The sequence below is a fragment of the Myotis myotis genome, unplaced genomic scaffold (assembly GCF_014108235.1).
Source record: "Myotis myotis isolate mMyoMyo1 unplaced genomic scaffold, mMyoMyo1.p scaffold_m19_p_14, whole genome shotgun sequence".
NCBI lineage: Eukaryota > Metazoa > Chordata > Mammalia > Chiroptera > Vespertilionidae > Myotis > Myotis myotis.
Genome location: NW_023416318.1, coordinates 49,553,084 through 49,575,621, shown reverse-complemented (window position 1 = coordinate 49,575,621; position 22,538 = coordinate 49,553,084).

The following is a 22,538-nucleotide window of genomic DNA, read 5'->3' as shown; positions in this document are numbered from 1 at the left end:
GTTCCTCATGTTGTGGTGACCCCCAACCATAACATTATTTTCGTTGCTACTTCATCACTGTAATTTTGCTACTGTTATGAATCGTAATGTACATATCTGATATGCAGGATGTATTTTCATTGTTCGCGACCCACAGGTTGAGAACCGCTGCTTAGAGGAAAGATGTGCTGCACAGAGTGAAGGATAACAAGTGACAGCTTCAAATGTGAAACTGCTAAAACTACGTAAGAAAAGATCACATTAAGTATTTTAGAAAGAGAAGCACCTCTTTGATGTGACCAGGCTTTCTAATTTGCTATATCAAGGCCAGTGGAGTGAATGTACTGTTCCAGGTGGTATCACTTGTGGTTGGAAATCCTGGATAGAGTTCAGCTTCTCTTCTCTCCACACCCCAGACCTTTCTGAGCAGGTGCACTCAGCCCTGCCATTAGATGACTCTGTGTGTCTTACATTCGCCAAAGGAAGTGGCACCACATGGTCATTGTTATGACTAAATGTCCGTGATTCCATAAAATCCATATGTTGAAACCCTAACTTCCAATGTAATTGTGTTAGGAGGTGGGGGGCGTGTGAGGAGTAATGAAGTCCTGAAGGTGGAACCCTCATGAATGGGATTAGTGCCTTTATTGGAGATCCCAGAGAGCTCTCTCTTCATTCTACCATGTGAGGAGACAGGGAGACGACAGCCAGGAAGAGGGCCCTCACCAGAACATGACTATACTGGTACCCTAAACTCAGAATTTCAGCCACCAGAGCTGCGATAAATACATTCCTATCGTTTACAAACCACCCAATCTGTGGTGTAATTTGTTATAGCAGCCAGAACAGACTAAGACAGTTGTGTTGAATGTAACTATTACCATCAAGCATTGCGGATTTGAGTAGCCCACCCTAATGCTCTTGGAGACTCTTGAGGATTCTTGTCCCCAAGGCTGCCATACTCACACTTGTATTGTTTAAACTATTAGAGGGATTTATCAGCCAAACCTAGAATTAAAAAAGAATGATATTTCCAGTTCCTTCTCTCTCTCTCTCTCTCTCTCTCTCTCTCTCTCTCTCTCTCTCTCTCTCTCTCTTTCTTCCCCCATAAGGATTTTCTAAATGCTCATAAGCATCCAAAAACTGTACTTGGCCCTAGGAAAATCAGGATGAATTCAATAAAATCTCAGAATGATTTTATTGCATAGCAAATTGAGTTGCAGAAGTACCTACCAGCTGACAAATGGAGAGCATCTGTCTGGTCAAAGATGGTGGGAGAGGCACCATTGGAGGCAGGAATCGTGTGAGGAGAGTTTTAAATTGTGGGCATGAGCATGATTGAAGGGTACAGGCAGCCCTGTAACTGCTCCACAGGCTGTCTCCCACATTGTTTCTGGAAGGTACTGTCACTAAGTATGCTATTTCTCAAACGCGTCTCACTCCTGGGCATTGGAACAGATACATGGTTCTTGAATATGATGTGTCTCAAAGAATTATTTCATATCTCGTCAGCAACAAAAGGCAATAATTTTGTGCTTTGAAGAATGAGTTGAAAGTGATATAGTGACAGAAAGACTTTAAGAACTCCACCCAAATAGATGAAAACTTCACAAAAAAGGAGTATATTTAGATAGCAAGTTTATTTAGGAGCAAGTTGTCGAATATTAAGTGAGGCCGAGAGAACACACTTGCCACATTCTTTGAAATTTGAAAATATACTCCCTGTACTTTATGGAGCTTAAAGTATTTGAATAAAAATGAAATATCTCTAGGCTAGAAGCTATAGAGCTGTGATCTGTTTTTATTTTCTTAGGTCTATAATTCAGATGGAAAAGGAGGAGGTTCAGAACCCATAGTGTTTTGGGCTCTCCTCCTGGGTCAGATGCTGAGAGAAAAACCAAGAGAAAAGAACACAGAGCAGTTTTGCTTGAGGGAAAAAAGTAAAACTTGAAGTGTGCCTAGACATCTTCTTCCAGAGATTAGTAGTGCATTCCCTTGAGGTCTCTCTCCCCCCTTCCCCTCCCCTCCACCCCCTTTAAACTGAGCAAGTAACTTCCTCCAGGGCAGCATTTAAATTTCACAGCTTTAGAAAAGCGACACTGACTTAGCTTAAGTCTGCTTGGTATGCATGCCCCTTTGCTAGGACTCTAATGCTGACCCTACTGAAATAGTTTTGCAATGCTAGATTACATTCTATACAGATTGGATAGAAGTCTAAATTTCATTGTTTTTGACAGTATTTATGCCTCCAAGACTCAAAGTCCTTTCTAATAGTCTCATGTATCTTTTTATAAAAACTCTAGTTATGTAGAAATTAATAAAAAAGTATAGTCTTATATAATGTTAACAATAACATTTTTTATTACTCCAGAAATAACATTATGTCTGATATTACAGCTACTTAGCATTATTTTTTTTTCTCCCACATTAGATTGAAATTCCCTTTAAGGAAAGGGTCCTATTTGGACTTTTATTCTATATCTCCCCAAGCACCCAACATGGAACATAGAAGATATTCAGTGAAAATGCGTTTACTTAATAAATTAAAGTGTGGCTATACCTTTGCATTGTTAAGCATCTTTGCATGTCAGTGTCCTGGAAAATGAGCATCATACCCGAGCTGTGTATTGCTGCCTGGTCTTTGGAAGAGAAGCTTTCAGGCCATGAAGAGACTAGTCTGAGGACTTCCTGTCATATCACAGAATCAAAATGTTATCATGTTGTTCATGCCTGCCTTTTTGTAAGGCCTTTCTTGCACACATGTAAATGTTGGATTGGAATAATTTAAATTAATAAAGTTTCCCGACAAGGAATTATTTAGGGTATACCTTGCATCCTTCATGATTTTCCATAAGTCTATAAGCTCTCATAGATTAATTCCAAAGGAGAAGATTCCTGGTTCTCTGGGAAAAGTGTCTGAAGACTTGGGCACAGTATGACTCATTTGTGCTTTAAAGTATATTTGCTAGAAAGCATAGACTTAGGAGAAGCGAGCTGAATTCTATTCTTTGGTGTCGAATGAGCATTCTTGCAATCAAGATAATAAAGTGAAATAAAGCATTTTTTTTTTAGTAGAATGGCAAATACAGCGTTTTTCCTAATTACTATAGCAACAGGCTATTGCTAACATCTAGGTTCAAATTTTTCATCATGAATCTTTACACAGATTTATTCAGTCCCTCATCATTTATTCATTCATTCACACTTTCACTGCTGCAAAAACATTCACTAACCACGTACCAGACAGGTGTTAGAGTGAGTAAGACACAGACCTGTCTATAGGGAGCACAGGGCCTCATGGCGAAGACGATCATAGGAACATGATAAGTGTTATGTTAGGAGGAAACCCAGGTGAGCAGAAGAGAGACTAGTAGCCTGTGGGAGTCAGGGACTTCTTCCTGGAGAAGTGAGGTCTGGTCTTGATCATTATTAAAATAGGAATTTTGATTAAAATGCTAGTGGTTACCCTCAGAATTGTAGCTACCTCTTTGTCCATTATGAGCATTTGTGAATAATTTTTTTGCACAGTGTCCTGCATGGAAAAGGGCTAAGTTGATGTATTTTGCATAGGGTGGTATCAGACTCCCATGTGTAACCTCAGCCTGTTCTCAGGGAATATTCTAGACATGTCGTTTTCAACATGGCTACATATTAGAATCATCTAGGAGGTTTTAAGCTGTTCAGGCTCCACTCCTATGGAGGCTGATTCATTGTTCTAGGGCAGGGGTGGCATTTTTAGAAGCTCTCCCACACCAATCTGATGAGCACTGAAAGTTTCAAACCATGGGCTGCAGACAGAACTGTGGAAGGGCCCTGCTATAGAGCCCTTAGAAGTCATTCAATGGCATTTCCATCCCATAGATGAGGAAACTGAGAACTGGGTTGCAGCTCATGCTCCTTGGAAGATAATTCTTATGGGTTGAATTGTGCTCTCCCCAAATCCATATATTGAAGCCCTACCCCTCAGAACCTCAGAATATGGGCTTTTTGGAATAAGGGTCACTTCAGATGTAATTAGCTAAGATGAGGTCAGGTTGCAGTATGATGGGCCCCTGATCCAGTATGACTAGTGTTCTTTTAGAAAGGGGAAATTTGAGCCATATGCTTAGTGGGAGAATGCCATGTGAAGGTTGAAGTTATGCTGTCACAAGCCAATGGAGTTGGTGTATGTAGAATGAATGTGCATGTTTGTGTCTGTTTGCATGAATTATGGAGGGAACCTGGACATCCTGTTGACTGAAATCAGAACTGGAAACTCAGCTGCTTTTCTCACAGCCACACAGGGCTGAGTGGTGCTGCTGCCGGCAGCCTTGCTCTGTGACTCTCAGTGTGGTGTATTTTCACCCATTAGCAGTGCAAGCTTTGCGTTTTCCAAGCTGTAGAGGCTTGAACAAGTCCAAGACTTGTGTCCTCATCTGTGCAGTGAAGACCATATTATTTAGGTGGCAGGATTCAAGGACTGTAAAGTTACACGTAAAGCCCCAGCTCTCTTTCTGGCTCCCAGAAAACGCTCAGCATCTAGGTGAGCTTCTTTAAGAGTGACATGAGAACAGACAAGGGTGCCCTTCTAGAAGCTGGGAAGCCTGAAGCAGATACGGAGTTTATGCAGCATGACAGTACCAAGCACCCGTTCCTCTCAATAGTCACTCCGTGGAAGTGTGTGCTTCCCACCTCCTGAAATTATGAATAACCCAAGTTGCATCAGCAGAAAGGGAAAGAAAAGAACAACAAAGCAAAAGCTCAACAAATCCCTCGCTAGACAATCGAACCATTCAAGCTGGTGGGTTTTTCATTTAGCATTTTTTCAATCTCATAAAGAATGGAAATGGGGTGTTTTCTCTCCCTCTCTGAAAATACTTCTGGAACTGGAAGATTTGAAGATGGGGAGGAAAGGAAGAGATGGGGGCAGGTTAACTTGGACGTCAGCCTATGTTCTGGGAAAGAAAGATGCCGTGGCAGGCCCGTGAAGGGCCAATTGAGATACAGACAAGGCCAGGCTGAGGTCCTGCCCCAGTGAAGAGGTATAGGTGAGGCCTCCCCATCTGCATAGAAGTTACTGTGAGAGAATGTCAGAGCTCATCGTCAGCAATGACTTCCTTACACTGATGGGAATCAGAGCTTAGAGAGAAACATGAGGAAAAGGATGTTTATTAGCCTATAAACCCCACGATAGGCCCTTATCACTCATGGTCTCATTCAGATTTTTTCCAGCAAGGCTTCTTTTTACTGTAATTTTATATTACAACTTAGATTCAATATTATTTCCTATCATTTCAGGTGTACAGCACAAGAGTTAGACAATCAAACACTTTACAAGGCATGTCCCCGATATTTCCAGTACCCACCTGGCACCATATATAGTTATCACATATTCTCTATGCTGTACTTTACATCACTGTGATTATTTTGTAACTACCAATTTGTACTTCTTAATCCCTTCACCTTTTCCACCCAATCCCCCACCTCCCTTCCCCTATGTCATCCATCAGTCCTCTGTATCTATGAGTCTGTTTCTATTTTGTTTGTTCATTTATTTTGTTCGTTAGATTCCACATATAAGTGACATCATGGTACCTGTCTTTCTCTGACTGGCTTATCTTAGCATAATACCCTCTAGGTCAGTGGTTCTCAACCTTCTGGCCCTTTAAATACAGTTCCTCATGTTGTGACCCAACCATAAAATTATTTTTGTTGCTACTTCATATCTGTAATGTTGCTACTGTTATGAATCGTAATGTAAATATCTGATATGCAGGATGGTCTTAGGTGACCCCTATGAAAGGGTCATTCGACCGCCAAAGGGGTCGCGACCCACAGGTTGAGAACCGCTGCTCTAGGTGCATTCATGTTGTCACAAATGGTAAGCTTCCGTTCTTGATCCCTGTCTTATAAGAGGCTGAAAACCAGCCATGAGATCACAGTTGGGAAGTGGCTGCTCCCACCTGTGGGCCCCGAGGGTCTTGGCAGTACTTACTTTGTCACCTAAGTCCTGAGATGTGAAGGAATATTCTTCTGAAGCTGTGAGGGTTACTTTTCCTCTCTATGGGTTGAGGGAAGTAAAAGTAACAATCTCAACCAATTTCCACTTAATGGAAAGGAGGTTTATCATTCTAATAGAAAAGACACTGGCTACCAAATTGCTAGCAAGCTGTGTCCGGGCAGTGACATCCCCTATTGTCTGGGTTTGGGTGGCGGGGGAAGTTCGGGAGAGCCTGTCGTTTGCAAAGTTGGCTGACATCACCAGCAGGTATGGTAGGAAAGGAATTAAGATTTCAAGTATCACCCAATGAAAGAGGAGTCCAGGGGACAGTTTCTCCCTGTTTTTTGTTTGTTTGTTTTTATCATTCATGGTGGAAATTCTGATTAGCTTCTTGCCTGATCACAGAGCTCAACTTAGAAGGGAAAGGACAGGAAAGAGGTGCCACCCCAGGCATTCCCATGTGCTCGTGGGAGCCAGGCACTGGAAACGTGTCCTGCAGATTTGTATAGTGGCAGACAGTCTTTGAACCATTAATTACCTACTTCCAAGTTCTTTGCCTCCTCTGCTGTTCCACATGGCTTCACACAGAAGGTGACATGCACAGACTTACAGCTGGAACTCAAGTTTCCCACATCTGAGCCCAGGATTCTTTCTACCTCCCGTAAAGCTTTCTCTTGTAAAAAGGAAACCTTGTTAGCATCATGCCTTCCTTACCTGCATCCAATATATCCTTTTGTTCAACCCAGCAGAGATGTCCATCTATGTTTCCATCAGGCAAAGAATTAAGTGTATTTAAAGAAGGAAGTTGAAAACTTTGCAAAAAGAAGGTGTAGATTTTTGAAGAATCCCGAGGGAGCAAATGCGAGGTAATTCATTGAGGGCTCCTTTGTGCAGTGAGCTTGATATCCATCATCTCACTAACCCTTTCAAGGCCTTGAGGTCAGGTTTCATTATCTTTAATTTGCCAATAAGGAAAACTGAGGTGTAGAGGGATTCGGTAATTGTCTCCGGCCCCTTGGTTAGGTCAGTGTTTCTCAAACTTGACATGTGTCCTTGGAGGACTTGTTCCAACAGATTGATGGGTCCTGCCCCTAGATTTTGATTCTGTGTGTCTGGGGAGGGGCCCAGCAATTTGCAATTCCAGCCAGTCCCTGGTAATGCTCATGCTGTTCCTCTGGGGACCACAGTTGCCCCAACTTCTGAGCTCAGGTGCTTTAAGAAGAATATGGACCCAGAACAGTTTGCATCCAAAACAGGCTGTCTCAGGAATCCCTTCCTGGAACTGACTGCTGGTTGTCCAGTGAGCAGTGGCCTGGTCACTCCTCAGGGAGCTGAGCATATCCATCACTGTGGGAGAAGGATTTCAGCCAGGGGTCAGTTGACTACATCCAACACCCTGGCCAAATCCAGCCACTGTCTGCTGTTGTAAATAAAGTTTATTGAAACATAGCTGTTCCCACTTCTTGATGTATTTTCTAAAATCCGTTTTGCTACAGTGGCAGAATCGAGAAGTTGGGACTGAGTTTGCATGCCTCATAAAACTTAAAATATTTCTTATCTGGCGCTTTCCAGAAAATTCCTTTGTTCGATGCCTTGGTCTGAATGAGCCTCTGAGGAAGAGGGGTTTCTCTATGGTGGGGAGAAGTAAATTCTATGAGGATGCTGACAATGTCCTGGTCTGGCCTTCGGGATGCTGCCTCAAGTTCATGACTATTTCAGCTCAATCCTTAGGAGACAGTTTCACCGATGCAACGGCAGCTCCTGAGAGCTCTTAGGACCAATTCCCGGGACTGCACAGAGCCTTCCCCAGTCCTCTGCAGACTTCAGGGTCTACTGGGGTCACTAATGTGCTTTACAAATGGAATCATGACTCTGCTGTTTTATAAATTGGCACAGTCACTCCCCAAGCCCATGAAAATTTTGAATTTGGGTTATGTTTCTTATTTCTAGCTAGAAACAAGCAAAGGTTCACTGGATTTCTCTTACTGCCTTACACACAATTACATTTCTTATGGAAAAATTTCTCATTCTCCCTTATAATAATAGCACCTGATGTATTGCATGAAAGACCTCATGTTCAGAAGATACATCACCCTGCTACTTCTCTGTGATGCAATTCTTCCCTCAGGAGGACATGGTGCAGTAAGGTGGAAAGAGCAGTGGACTGGGAAGCATTAGACCCAGGATTTATTTTAGCTTTGCTTCTATTTTGGTGCCTCTAGATTTCAGTCTTCCCATCTATAATAATAATAATGGCGATAAATGCTTCCTCCTATTGAGTGATCGCAACAACTACATTTGCTGAGAGACAGTAGAATTTAGTGCTTATGGACACAGACTCTGGAGCCTGCCTGCCTGGGTTGGAACCCTAGCCTCCCATTCATTAGCTCGTGACCTTGAGCGAGTCACTAACATTCTCTGGGACTTGGTTTCCTTATTTAAAAAAAAAAAATGGAGTGTGAATTACTTCATAAATTGACTTAGTATTTATAACACTTGGAATAGTGCCTGGCATGTAAAGAAGTGCTATTTTAGAGTCTGTTAGAAAATAAATAAAGTAAAATACTAGATTCTCTTTACCTAGCATAATTACTCTAGAAGTAATTATACTGTACTGTGAAATTACTAGTAATCTACTAGGCTTAGTTCTTTATGTGTATTGTCATTTTATGCTAATATCTACACCACAAGAAAATTACTATTATTCCAAATTTTGTACCTGAAGAAACAGATTCACAGAGGTTAGCTAAGTTTTCTGTATCACGCAGCTAGTAAATGAAGAAACCAAAGTATTTCAACTTTTCTTCTGTCAAGACTTTGCCAGATCTAAAGCTCTGGATTTACTTAGTGATTGCCATATGTAAATGAGCCCGGCTAGCTGCAGACTGAATGTGGGTCTACCTCTTCACTATGTCCCTGATTTGCATGTGAACAAATGGCCCACTTTTCCCACTCGTTAGGTACCTCACATAGGATGGAGAAGATGCTACCCTGCCATACAAAGGGTAAGGTGAACATCTATTGATTTTAGCCTATCCTGCATCTGTTTGCCCGGTTCTTGGAATAGTAGCTTAATTTCCCTTTGGGAAACCACCCCTTCCCTCCCTTGGCTCTCAGCCTATATGATTCTGATGAAACTGACCATACTTGCCTGGGTCTAGTTTGGGGCCTTTGATCAACCCCTAATCAATCAGAGTTTGACATCCCTCCAGTTGGAGGGATTGCTTCAGAATGAGCACACCCACGTTGGACCCCTGTCTACATAAACAATTCGATTTTAAAACCTATTAAACTAAATGGGCTCATGTTAGATGCAGTCACTATGATGGACACTTAGAATGATGAGGAGAGAAGAGGTACTTACATATTTGTTATGGTCCAATCAGTGCATGTGAAGATTCTTCATAGCTTCCAGGTATCATCTCTATGTATTCTGGGCTAGAACCAAGCATTTGAGACATACCCTGTGGCCTATGCACTAAGGCAGGAAAATACCTTCTGAAGGCTGGTATGTGTGAGGATGGATGGTGGGGTGGGGAGGCATCCCTGCTGGTAGAGAACTGAGAATAGGGAATCAATCTCAAGAAGGGGAAGGACAATATAGTCAATACGATGGTGACAACTTTACATGGTGGTGACAGGAAATTACTAGAATTAGTGGGGAGATCACATTGTAAGGTACAGACATGCCAAATCACTATATTGTACACCTGGAATTACTATAACCCATACAAGATCGTATACTAACTCTCTTTAAACAAAGTAAATAAACAACAACAAAAAATTCCCTCCCACAGATCCAGGGCTGTGCTCAGGGGTGTGGGGGACTCAGATGAAAAAGAAGGCTTTTAGGCTTTGCGTGTCCAATGAGCCCGGGAGGGCACAACTGAGACCTGTGGAACATTTGAGGTTGAGACTCAGTGTGAGTCCAAGGAAAATAGACAGCTAAGAACTCAGAGGAAGGACGAAGCTTTTGAGAAGAGGCAACTTTCTGAGAGAAGTCAGGTGGAAGGTGAACCTTCCAGCACATTTCAGGCAATGTTTTGAACATTTGCTTAAGCAGCAAAATTAACTGGGCAGGAGAAAAAGTGAGCATTTTTCGAAATGACTTTTCTTCTGCGCAATTACAGGCCAGACGATGCCACCCTTTGGTTGAAACTGGGATTGTGAACATTCTCCGAGAGGGGCTTGAAAGTAGAGGGATTTAGACAGCAGTGGAGAGTGTGAGGGTGTGTACTGTGGGAGGTAGAGTCTGCACCGATCCTGTATTGGTGTTTACTAATACATTGGGAATAAAGGAACACATGTCTGCTTGCTAGCATTGCCTAAGCAGGGTTACAGTATCTCCTATCCCACACACCGATCCAGATGTGGATAAAGCAGCTGCAATGCATTTTTCTCCCGTGGATTTAGGATGAAATGCTAATGTTAGTGAAGCTTCTGGAGAACATGGTATCTGGGAAAATTGTTTAGGGTAAATTTATTTTCTTTATCTCCCCAGTGTTTTCAACAACAACCTGCTCTGATTATGTAAAAGGGTTGAACTGAAAAGCTATTGATTGCAGATTGATTGGTTTTAGAATATTTCTTGCAAGATTTGAGGATGGCTTTCATTTTAGATGTTGACATTCAGGCTACTTGAGAATCATGCAACAATTCTTGGCTGTGGTAGAAAATTAGAAAAACGTGACACCTTAAAAGAGATTTTGTGTGCTTTTGCACATGTGTGTTAAATAGGGAGACCAAAATTGTGATCTATTATTATTATTATTTTCTACTTTCCTAATGCAGATCTTAAGCAATACCCCTGTAGTGTATATAAACATACTAGAAATCTTGCTTTAAAGAGACATTTCTAATTCTCATTCAAAAAACCAAAAAAAAAAAAAAAACTACTGAAGTATAATTAATCTCTCCATACCCAAATTGCTAATTTTTCCTCGCTTCTTGCTTCTTTCATTCTGAAACCTATTCAACCATATCAGGAGCTGGCAGCTACATGGAAACTGAAGCATAGAATTTTAATGTTTGGAAACATTTAGCATATTTTTCAGTCTCTTGATGAACAAAGTGATTGAAATTCTCACCTAGTGTGACAAATGGGCATAATACATACTAAAATCTATATGTGAGGTTATAGCATAAATTATTCTATTTGAGAATAAGCTGGAAATAAACAACCCTGTAGTTGTTTTTCAAACCAAAAAATTTTGCTTATATTCAAAAAGAGCAAACATACCAGAGAAGTAAAAAACACCAGAAGAAATTGATCAAGATCTGGAAAGGTATCTCAATTTGGACATGTATCCAGGCTCTCCTCCTCTTTCTCCTTGTAGCAACTATAAAAATACATTAATATCACAGGCTTCAAAAACATTATGGACTTCATTTTTCCATATTTTGGCATTTTATTAAAAAACAGACCTTAAAGATTGTTTTTATTTGTTTGTTTTGTTTGAACATTAAATGTCAGTGTAAAGGACTTTTCTCTCATCCATGTCTGAATGGTTGAATATTATTGTCTGGTATTTTAATATTTTCCTAGACTTTAATATTTCTTCAATTACACGTGGATTTTAGAGAAAAAACTATCTTTGGGGGGGATGGATAGAGCTCCAGCTCTGGAGTCAGGCGGACTTGGGATCAAAGCCCAGGTCTTTCACAGAGGTGATGCCTACGGCGGTTGAAGATACTAATTCTCTAGACACCAGTTTCAGAAATAATAAATATGAGAGTTCCCTGCCTGCAGAGTTTCTGTGAGATTAAAGACATATTTATAAAACACGAGGCAGGAAAAGATAATGGCAGTTTAAAAAATCCTGTAATCCAAACTTGAGAAAATATGAACTCGGTTTACTTAAAGGTGCATGCAGTAAACGTTGCCGAGAGAGAGCCCCAGGACTTGGTCTGCATCTCGGAGCGTTCCTCCTTTCTCCTCTTTACTGTCGTTATTGGGTCTTTGTCTCATCATCTACTCAGACTGCTAGCCTCCTATGAGCAAATCCTCTGACTTCACTACTTTAATATCCTTGATAACGTGGCTTCCTGGCTTTCTGACGTGTCATCTGTCAAATGCTGTCCCCAAAATATGCTCCTTGGGGGGAACTATGCTCCAGGATCTAATGCAGCGGTTCTCAACCTGTGGGTCGCGACCCCTTTGGGGGTCGAATGACCCTTTCACAGGGGTCACCTAAGACCATCAGAAAACACATAAATAATTACATATTGTTTTTGTGATGAATCACTATGCTTTAATGATGTTCAATGTGTAACAATGAAATTGGGGGTCACCACAACATGAGGAACTGTATTAAAGGGTCGTGGTATTAGTAAGGTTGAGAACCACTGGTCTAATGTGTTTGGGAAACGTTACATGCATGCTGTCCCCCTCCAAGAGCTTTTCAACTTGTGTTAACTCAATGTATGTGCTGATAAAGAGTCCTAACTCTGGCTGCCTGTGATACAGAAGCCCTAACACTAGTTAGCTCAGTGTTTCTCAGACGTATTAGACCTGGATATCTATTAGCATTTGGGGTAACACTTCTCTCATGGTGGCTAGTGCAGTGTTTATAGAACAGGCAGGTAGCAAATAGGGACAGCATTGTGTTTTATGTATTGACTAGGGGCCCAGTGCACAAATTCGTGCACCTTGAAAGGAACTGTGGGCTGCAAGGTGGGCACAGGGGTGGGTCTTGGCCCATCCTCCACACCCCCACCAAGCCCCTCCTGCCACGGCCCCCAGTCCCCTGTCTGCTGGCAGCCCCACTCCCTCTCCCACTGCGGCCATCACACCCACGCACTGATGGTGGAGCAATTGGAACCAGCACCAGCAGTGGATGCAAGCGGGTCTGATGCCTGCCATATTTTGAACACACCCCTTGGTGGTCAGTGCACGACATAGTAACTTGTTTGGTTGTTTGGTTGTTCCACCATTCGGTCTATTTGCATATTAGGGTTTTATATATATTTAGATATTACATCTCATATATAAAATTTTATATAAGATCTTATTTTTAACAGCTATCTAGTTCTGCCTATATTAAATAGGTCTGATATCTCTCATTCGGTCAGGAGCCCCTAAGCTTCTGGATAGAGGATTGAGCGCCATATGCCAAATGTGCCGACTGATATTAAAACTTTCATTAAAACAATAGCAACAATTGTAAAGACAATGGCAACTTCTATTCTGTTAGAATGAATTGTATTAGAAGAAGCTAACTTTGAAAGGTGAGATTCCAGCCCTAACCAGTTTGGCTCATTGGATAGAGCATCAGCCCTTGGACTGAAGAAGGGTCCTGGGTTCAATTCCGGTTGAGGGCATGTACCTTGGTTGTAGGCTTAATCCCCAATAGGGGGTGTGCAGGAGGCAGCTGATCAAGGTTTCTCTCTCATCGATGTTTCTAACTCTCTATCTTTCTCCCTTCCTTTCTGTAAAAATCAATAAAATATAGACATTTTTAAAAAAAGAAAGGTGAGATCCCATTTGGTGATACATAAAGTTATTAAAGTTAAAATATCCAGCTCTCAGCTTATAAATGGTAGAGTAGAATCTGGACTGATAGCTCCTTCTTATAGGGAAACAATAACAGATATAGGTATTCCCATAAATGAGTAATCCAAAAGCAGAGGCATAGCATGCAAGCATGAGCACTTAAAAAAAAGAACTTACTATGATTTAAAAAAAAAAATCTTTCCTACATGTTTTACACACTTCTCATCCTTATTATTAGTTTATGGAGAATATGATTGGGCCATGTCTTGATGATTCAGGACCAATGTCCTTCCAATATCCTTGCCAAAATAGAAGGATGTTTGTTCTCAAGAATCTGCAATGAGTTGCTGAGAGCTTTTTGCTTCCTGCTCTAAAAGGTCCTACACAGCAGCTCTCTTATGTGTTATCAGCATCTCACTCGGCTGCCAATGGGGACTTTTCAGAAACTCTCTTCTCCTTGACATCTTTGCCCTACCAACCAGAACCCATCCCCAATGAGTTTTAATCTGACGGTAATGGAGACATCAGATAAAAGTTTGTTAAATCAGTAGCTGTTTTCAGCAAGCATTTATAAATAAGAGTTTGTAAGAATCTGAATAATGGCTTCATATCAATTACTCTTAGTTTTTGTTAACATACTAACTTAGGGTAGCACTAACACATTATTTCCTGATAAGCTTAGGGTTCCATCAAAAATTCAGAGCTTTGTGATAACTATTTTCCCACCTCTACTCCATGTACTTTTGACTATTCAGTCAATAAACAGCTAATTAGTGTTGGCTTGTGTCAGGCCTAGGGACAAATGCTGGGTGTTAGTGGTTTCTGAGAAGGACTAATTGATAACACCTCTCTCTTCTCCACCAAATTTTTAACCAACTGGAATTAGGAATCAGCAGCTTAGTTGTTGGTAAGTAGATTGGAGAGCAGGGCTTAGATCTGCAGCCCTAACCTGGCTACTGCCTCCCTAGCTGAACTTAACCTCACAGCCCAGACAGCGCCTTAGGAACTGTAGCTCCCCCCGTCTCCCATCAGAGGCTACTCTTATCAATTCATGTGATTTTAGGCTAACATAGTAATAGCTAGCAATTACTAGGCAGCTGCAGTGGTCCCAACATGGTGCTAGGACGAGGTCTTACATCCACCATATCTCATAGCCCTGTGGGGTCTTGTTGCAGAAGAAATAAAGGCCGAGAGAGAGATTACTCACCAAGCTGACAGCGAGTCAAAGGTAGAGCTGGAATTGCAGTGCGGTTTTGCAGGGCCCCCACACCTATGCTCTTCTTACCCTCAGAGGGTGAGCCAAGTTCCAAATTCTGAGGTGTCTCCATTGCAGGCCCCTATGCACAGACTACACTCATCCCCACGCGGCCAGTATTTCCCCCTTTCACTCTTCAGGGCTTGTCTGATGCACACTCAGTCCCTGCAGTGGACTAGATGCAGACACCAAGTTCCAGTCGCTATTTTTTACAAAGACCCGCCTTGCTTTGCAGACTCCCACATAGCACACACTTGACTATTTACACACTTGACTATACTTCGTTGCGTGACGGTGCTATAAAAAATTAAATAGTTGGAGAAAAAGAACATCAACACAACGACTAAGAAAATGGAACACAGTGCCGACTGCACTTGGAAGAGGAGTCCTATGAATGACCTTCACTGAGGGCTTCAGGACGCAGAAGAGAAGGGTCCCAAAAAGCAATTCTTTCCTGGGAGAGACATGCTTTTGATAATTATTGTTATTCCCTGAGTACCCTGATTCCCTTGTGGAAGGGTCTTTCTCATATCTGTGGCTATGATTGCTCTCTTTTGATTTTCTCTTTCTCTCTCTTTTTTTTAAGCAGGAAGGAAACAGCAAGCTCTGGACTTAGAGCCCAACTCTTGGTTGGCACTCCCTCTAGTGGCAGCTCGATGAATCTCCCATAATTATCCTTTATTAATGAGATATCTGTCTGGTTAAAATTGTAGAAGAGTTTTCACTTACTTAATTTGACATTGTCTTTGTTTTTATACTTTGGATAACCAGAAAAATAGCTCAAGGTTTATATAACATGATTTATTTCCCATTTTTACAATGATTAAATACAGCTTCCCAATGGATATATTAATGCATATGTTTAAAACATTTCCTTAGATTAAATTCTCAATAGTTGGAATCTGGAGGCCATAGAACCCCATATGTCATGGTCATGATTGTGTCCCCCAAAATTTATATATTGAAGTCCCCCCAATACCTTAGAAGGTAACAGTATTTAGAGATAGAATCTTTAAACAGGTGCTTAGTTAAAATAGGGCCATTAGAGTGGGCACTGATTCAATATGATAGGTGTCCTTATAGGAAGAGTGCCGGGAGTCGGTCCATGCTTGCTGTTTCAAGGGACCTGGCATATATGGCATACTGTTCTTAATATGTTTGCTCACCTTCTTGGCACTATGTGTTTTAACCAAGGTCTCCTCTCTGAGAAAGGTTGTTTCCCCAGGTAGGGATTTTCCCCTGAAGTTAGGGAGGGAATAAAACCTCTTAACTAAGTGCCAGGTGGATAATTAATCACTTTAACTACGAACAATCATGCTTAAGCTACATAATCTTTACTCCCTGGAATGGAGATAAGGAACGCCCTAACCTTTGGAATAGAGATTGATAGGATTGGAATCAACTGGTATAAATACAGATGTAACAAGACAGAACTTAGAAGACAGAACCTACACAGAACCTAGAGACAGAAGAACTTCGCTGGAGAGAACATGGCAAAAGATCCTGGACAGAAACTGGCAACAGAACCTAGAGACAGAACCTAGCGAGAGAACATGGCAAAAGATCCTGGACTGAACCTGACTATAGAACATGGCAAGAGAACCTGACTAGAACCTGGTGACTGAACCTGGCTGGAGAACCTGGACAGAACCTGGCTGGAGATCCAGAGCAGAACTTCGCTGGAGATCCTGGCTAGAGATCCTGGCTAGGCTGCTGATCAACTGAACGCTGTCTCTGTGTCATTCCTTCTTCGCCGACTCCATCCACACCTTTGGCGACCCCTGGACCTGCTGGGGTTGGACCCCAGCAGAAGAGGAGAGATGACAGGGATGCACAATCACAGAGGACTACCATGGGAATAGGGGGCAAGAGGATGGCCACTTGCAAGCCAAGGGCAGAAGCCTTTGGAGAAACCAAACCTGCGGACACCTTGATGTTGGACTTCCAGCCTCTAGAAATGTGAGAAAATAAATCTCTGTTGTTCAAATCATCGAGTCTGTGGTGTTTTGCTATGACAGGCCTAGGAAACTAATATGCAATCTCTTTCACTAGATGCCAACGCATGAGCTCTAACCTGTCTCTTTAAATTAAGTCAAATTCTTTTAAAATGGGTGTTTGAAGGATCACAACACAGTATTGCTAACATCGGATCTTGGCTGTGGTGTATAATTCTTTTAATACATCTTTGAATTTGATCTGCTAATACTTTGTTAAAAAGTTTTGCATCTCTGTTTAAAAGAGATATTGATTTGTATTTTTCCTTTCTTGTAATGTCTTTGTCTGGTTTGGGTAGGGGTAATACTGGCTTCATAGAATCAATCTGGAAGTATTCCCTCTACCCCTATCTGCTAAAAGATATTGTAGAGCGTTGGCATAATTTCTTTCTCAAATGTTTGGCAGCATTCATCGGTGAGCTCATCTGGACCTGGCACTTTAGAAGGTTATCAGTTATTGATTCAATTTCTTTATTCTACATGGGCTTATTCAGATCATTGATTTGTTCTTTGAGTTTTGGCGGACTGTGTCTTTCAGAGAATCGGTTCATTTTATCTGGGTTACTGAATTTGTGGGCATAGATTAGATTTTTATAGAGATACAAATAATCAAAGTATGGTCTTACCTGGAGAGGAGGAGAGGAAGGCGGGCAGCCCAGTTTTGTCTGGCACTTGTACTTGGTAGACACTTACTAAATGTTAGGTGAATTAGTGGATGTAGGAAAAAATTCCCAGTGAAGAGATAGCCTAGTCAGTCACTGGTGTTTTGTTTGCTTACACCAGTGTTATGCATTTTTAAAACAAATCTGACATTTTTCTTTCTATTTCCTTTCCTTGCTTCAAAGATCTGACAGATACACAATTGTGTCTAGAGGTTTTTTTCTATAAATTTATATCTGGTCATTTACTTCGGCTGGAGTACATTTTAGTGTGTGGCAACAGAAATCATGTTTCTTGAGTAGGAAACTAAATGTTCCTTCTTTATTATTGTCACACACATTGTGAGAGATATCACGTATTTTATGTCGTGTTAGCAAAGTTCTGTGAAACAATACGTTGTCTTTTTGTTGTTAAAACTTCAAGTTACTTCTGTAAGCTTTTTATGGCTATCTGCTATGAACTGGATTGGTTCCCCCTAAAATGTGTATCGTGAAGCAATAGGATGGCATCTGGAGATGGGACCTTAGGGAGATAAAGTTTAGAGCCATTAGCATTGGACCCTTCTGATGGGATTAGTGCCCTTATGGGAAGATACACCAGAGAGCTAGCTGTCTGTCTTGGCCACGGGAAGACTCAGCAGGAAGTCAGCTGTCTGCAAGCCAGGACGAGAGACCTCGCCAGAACCAGCCAAGCTGACACCCTGATCGGACAGCCTCCAGAACGCGGAGATAATAAATCTCTGTTGTTTTGTTATGGCGCACGTTACGTAAGCTGCTCCAACTGCAGTGTGCTTTTCTTCTGGCCACAATGCCTCTGTTCCCCTTTGGGGAACTCCCACCGCACTTCATGCGGTTTGTGAGGAGGTGACCTCCTCTTTGGCTCTAGGGATGGTGAGGGGCTCAGTGTGGAGAAGTGACATTTTGATGCTCTTGGGCAAAATGGGCCCTTTCCCCTTCCGGGTTGCTAGCCTAGGAGGAAGCAAATGAGAATGGATTCTGGGAAAACCTGTCATGTCTTAAGGATCCTGCCTGGGAAGGATGCTAACATAGTGACAGCTGAGCTGAGGGACGGATTTATTTGAGCACCTGGGTTCAGTAATGTGTGAGTCTTCTCTTGAACTTTTTCCATTTCAAGAGCCAATAGATTTTTCTATTTAATGGAATCAGTTGTCATTGGCTTTTCTGACACCAACCCCCCAAAATGTCCTCACTGATACAATTCAGGTAGGTTTTGTGAGCTGTATTTCCATCCAAAACTGATTCCTTCCTCTAGCATCCCCCATCTCAACAAATGGCATTTGTATTCACCTAGCAGCTCAAGTACCACCTGAGGGTCATTCTTTATTTTTTTTCTCTATTTTTATGCTTCACATCTAGTTTACTAGCCACTCCTTGTCAACTCACCTTCAAAGCATGTTACAAATCCTCCTCCTTAAAGTCCTCCTCCTCTCTTGCTTGCATTTCTGCAAATCCTTCAAAGAGCTCTTTCTGCTGCCACAATGTATTCTGCAAGAACAACCACATGGTCTCCTAATATACACATCAAAACAGAGGTTACTTCCTGCCCAGGATCCTCTAATGGCTTCCCATTGCCGTAAAAGTAACATCCAGATTCTTTACCACACCTGCAGCATCTTACGTGATATGCCACCTGTTTTCAAATCTGTCTCACACCATGACCTCCTCTGCCTGTTATGCTCATCGCTGTGCTATCTGGCTCTTGAGGGATTATTCCAAGTTGTTGTGACACATTAAAACCAAACATTTAAAAGAAAACCTAACTGCTGAGCATGCTCTATTTTCCACCTGATGTCAACTCTGCTGGAAGTTTCCAGAGAGCAACAATGATGATTTGTACAGCCTTTCATAGCTCCCTGATATCCTCTATTTTATCTCAGTAAATGCTTACAATCTCTATAGTTAGGCATGTGCGCGTTATTATTGTTATAGCCAGGGAAGCGCAGTGAAGCTGATGCAGGATTTACCTTACCCAAGATGATATGATTAGTCAACAACCAGTGCCAGGACTAGAACTAAAGTCTCTTGTGTCTGGTTCATGGATTTTCCTACTCTTACTTCCTGGCAATAATTAGATTGGGTCCAGAATGACTCTACCTATATACACTTTTATCAGAATAGAAATGTCAAAACATTAAATAAGGGATTTCTTTCAAGAGCTGCATGAACCAAGTATATGGTGAGTGTTATCTATGCGCAGACACGGCCTAATCTGCATAGGCAGAAAGAGGCCCGCTCCGTACCTGGGGATGAATGTGCATGGAACTTTGTACCAATGAATCTTAACACAGAAAGCTTCAACAAAGAGACATGTGAAAATCAGAAAAAGTCAAACATCTTTCTTACTACAATGAGAAATGAATTTTGTAATGGGCTCCTTAGGAATGCAATGGCACGGAATTTGATGGATGCCGACCAGCTGCGTGTCCTGGTACCTTTCCACACGCCTGGAGACTTACTGCTTCAGATCTCATGTCTCATTTCAGATGAGCAATAGCACAAAGTAGGCAGAGGAGGGGGGCATTCCAAGGGGGCGCTCACCAGCCAGGTGCTCCTTGCCTTTCCTGCAAATACTTGTACCTACATGCTCCCAAATGCGACCCCAAGTGTCTGCTTATTTAAAAAAATATATATGTGTATATCAATACCCACTAGGCCAAGCACACATTCCTGAGAAAAATGTCTGCAGCTGCCATTTAGGAAAGCAACCTGTGTACCACAGAGGTTGATAAAACTGTGCCATAAATTCTCAGTGTAAAATTGTTTCTTTTTTTCCTTCATCATTGAAAACCCCGGAACAAATGAAAATATTTTGACATCATGTATATCAACTTTACTGTGGCTACAAGTCTTAATCTCCCGAGCCAGTGACACGGGGGAAAATGGGGCTTGTAAAGGATATACCGGCCGGCCATGCACAGTACGGGGCCTTCGAGGGAGTTCTGTGATTAGAATGGAAAGAGAGCCATTCCACTCCCTCCTCCCTGCAGAGAAAGGCAGAGGCAGGGCATCCACAGAGGCACCAGGTCCAGAATGCTGGCAGGCTGCATGCCAGAGGGGAATGGAGGGCCATAGGCTGGTAGTGCCTCAGCAAGGTCATGGTGGGACAATGATGAGGGAGACAGGCAAGAGGCTGTCACCAGATTATAAATCACCGTCTACAGGAACTTTGATTTGTCCTTCTCAGTACCTTCCTGCTTCCTTTTTCTCAACAGAACAGGCATGCTGGAAGGGATGCTTTGATTGGCAGGTATCTGAGAAACTAGACAAGAAAGTGCTACTTAAGCTGAGATGCAAAATAAGCAACAGTTTAGTACCTAAAACTGGGCCAGACCTATTATGAAATTTACCATAGGCTTCCATTATGTATGCATTCTTTCTCCGGAAAGCATCTCTCTTAGGTCGTATTCTCCTGATTTTGGGTGTCATTAGGTACATTCTTGAGTAAAGGGCGTCTCCAGAGCTAAGAAGAACCTAGATTGACCAGGAGGCATGTTATCAGGTAAGGAACTCAAGCTCAGTATAAACACCACTTTTTCATGTGAGGAAGGATTTTGAGCGATGGTTGAGTTAAAATTCAGATCTAGTAGCTCTAGCTTGGGATACAGGCTATAGATAAGGGATAAAACACAGGAAAGACTGATGGAATTATCACTGTTGCCTGGTGTCATTGTTACCAATGACATATCCAGGCCTGGGTCATTCCTGCAGATGCTCTTAACCCATGGTGTGGGAAGCAGGCTCATGAAATGGACACTAAGATTCACAGCTTACCTGGCTCTCTCACTGACCTCAAGTGTAGGTCTTGGAGGATGATAAGGAGGTCAAGGTAAGAGAGTATGAGGGTTTGAGGGGAAGGACAATCACAGTAGTGGTGGGGCTGGCAACTGAGCTAGGCATCAAGGGAAGGGTCTTAGAGCTTGGACTTGCTAATGAAACATTACCTTCCCAAGCTGGAGCAAAGACCTTTCACAGCTGGCCCTGGTTTTAGGAGGGAGGGTGTCCCTTCCCCCATCTGATATTTCTGTGGGTTACAGGCATGCTCAGCTTCTCATTCCTCCATCAGGAGATCATCACACTCCAAAGTCAGGTCTTTGTTCCATACTGTGCCTTTGTTTCCATCTTGGGCACCTGCCTTTTGTTGGCTCCTCTGGACCGAGTCTTTACATTTCTCCATCCTGCACAGAAAACCTGTCCATGGGGTTTCTTTCCCTTTGGCTTCTAGATGGGTTTGGTCAAGGGGACACCCACTTCAGGATATTAGAGGAAAGAGAGTTAGGTCAGACTATGCACAGGTCTGGCTCCATCCTGCAGTTACCTCAGGCTGGCTTCGTCCCTTTACCAGGGATCACTGCTCTTTTCCAGGTGGCCAACCATATCTGACTACCTCTTGTTGGGTTTTGGTAATTGCACATTTTTTCCAGCCTATGGTTGGCAGTAGTGCAGCTTTTATAGCCCTGGGTTACTATACTCTCACCTGGGTTACTGTGGTTTCTCTCACCCATGCATACATCTGGAAATTGTCCCTTTGCAGTAAACTGTCCTGGAATTATCCCTTTTGGAGACTGCCATCTGCCTCCTATTGGGAGATTGACTGATACAAATGACTATTCACTTCCTCCTTTATTTTGAACTTTGACAGGTATTTCAGGTTTTAACTCAAATGCTACCTTCTTTTTAGAGCACTTCCTACCATTTCATCTCACACTCACACATAATTATTTGGCTGACACTCTGACATCCCATGACACCTAGGGTTCCCTCCATTTTGGTGCTTATAAGCTCTATGGGAGTTGTTTGTTGCATGTCTGGTTTATCCCTCCTTTCTCACACCACACTGCGAGCTCTTCAAGGCAGATGGGTGTCTTACTCACCGTCCTGCCTCTGGTGTTTTGCTTGCCTCCCGTTTCTTTTATGAGTTGATATGGCCAGCCATGGGGAGCCAGTAAGGGTCACTGTAACATTTTATAGGATGCATACAGGGCACTGTGAGTTGGTTTTTCTAACTTGGTTGATAATCATGGCATGATGATAGCTATATAATCAGGGCACCAGAGGAGGTGAGCGTGTGTGATGGGACTTGGGGAAAAAATGCTGCCCCAATTTGCATTATGATTAGTAAACCCAATCAAGTCATGTCCTATCAACCACTGTGTATGAT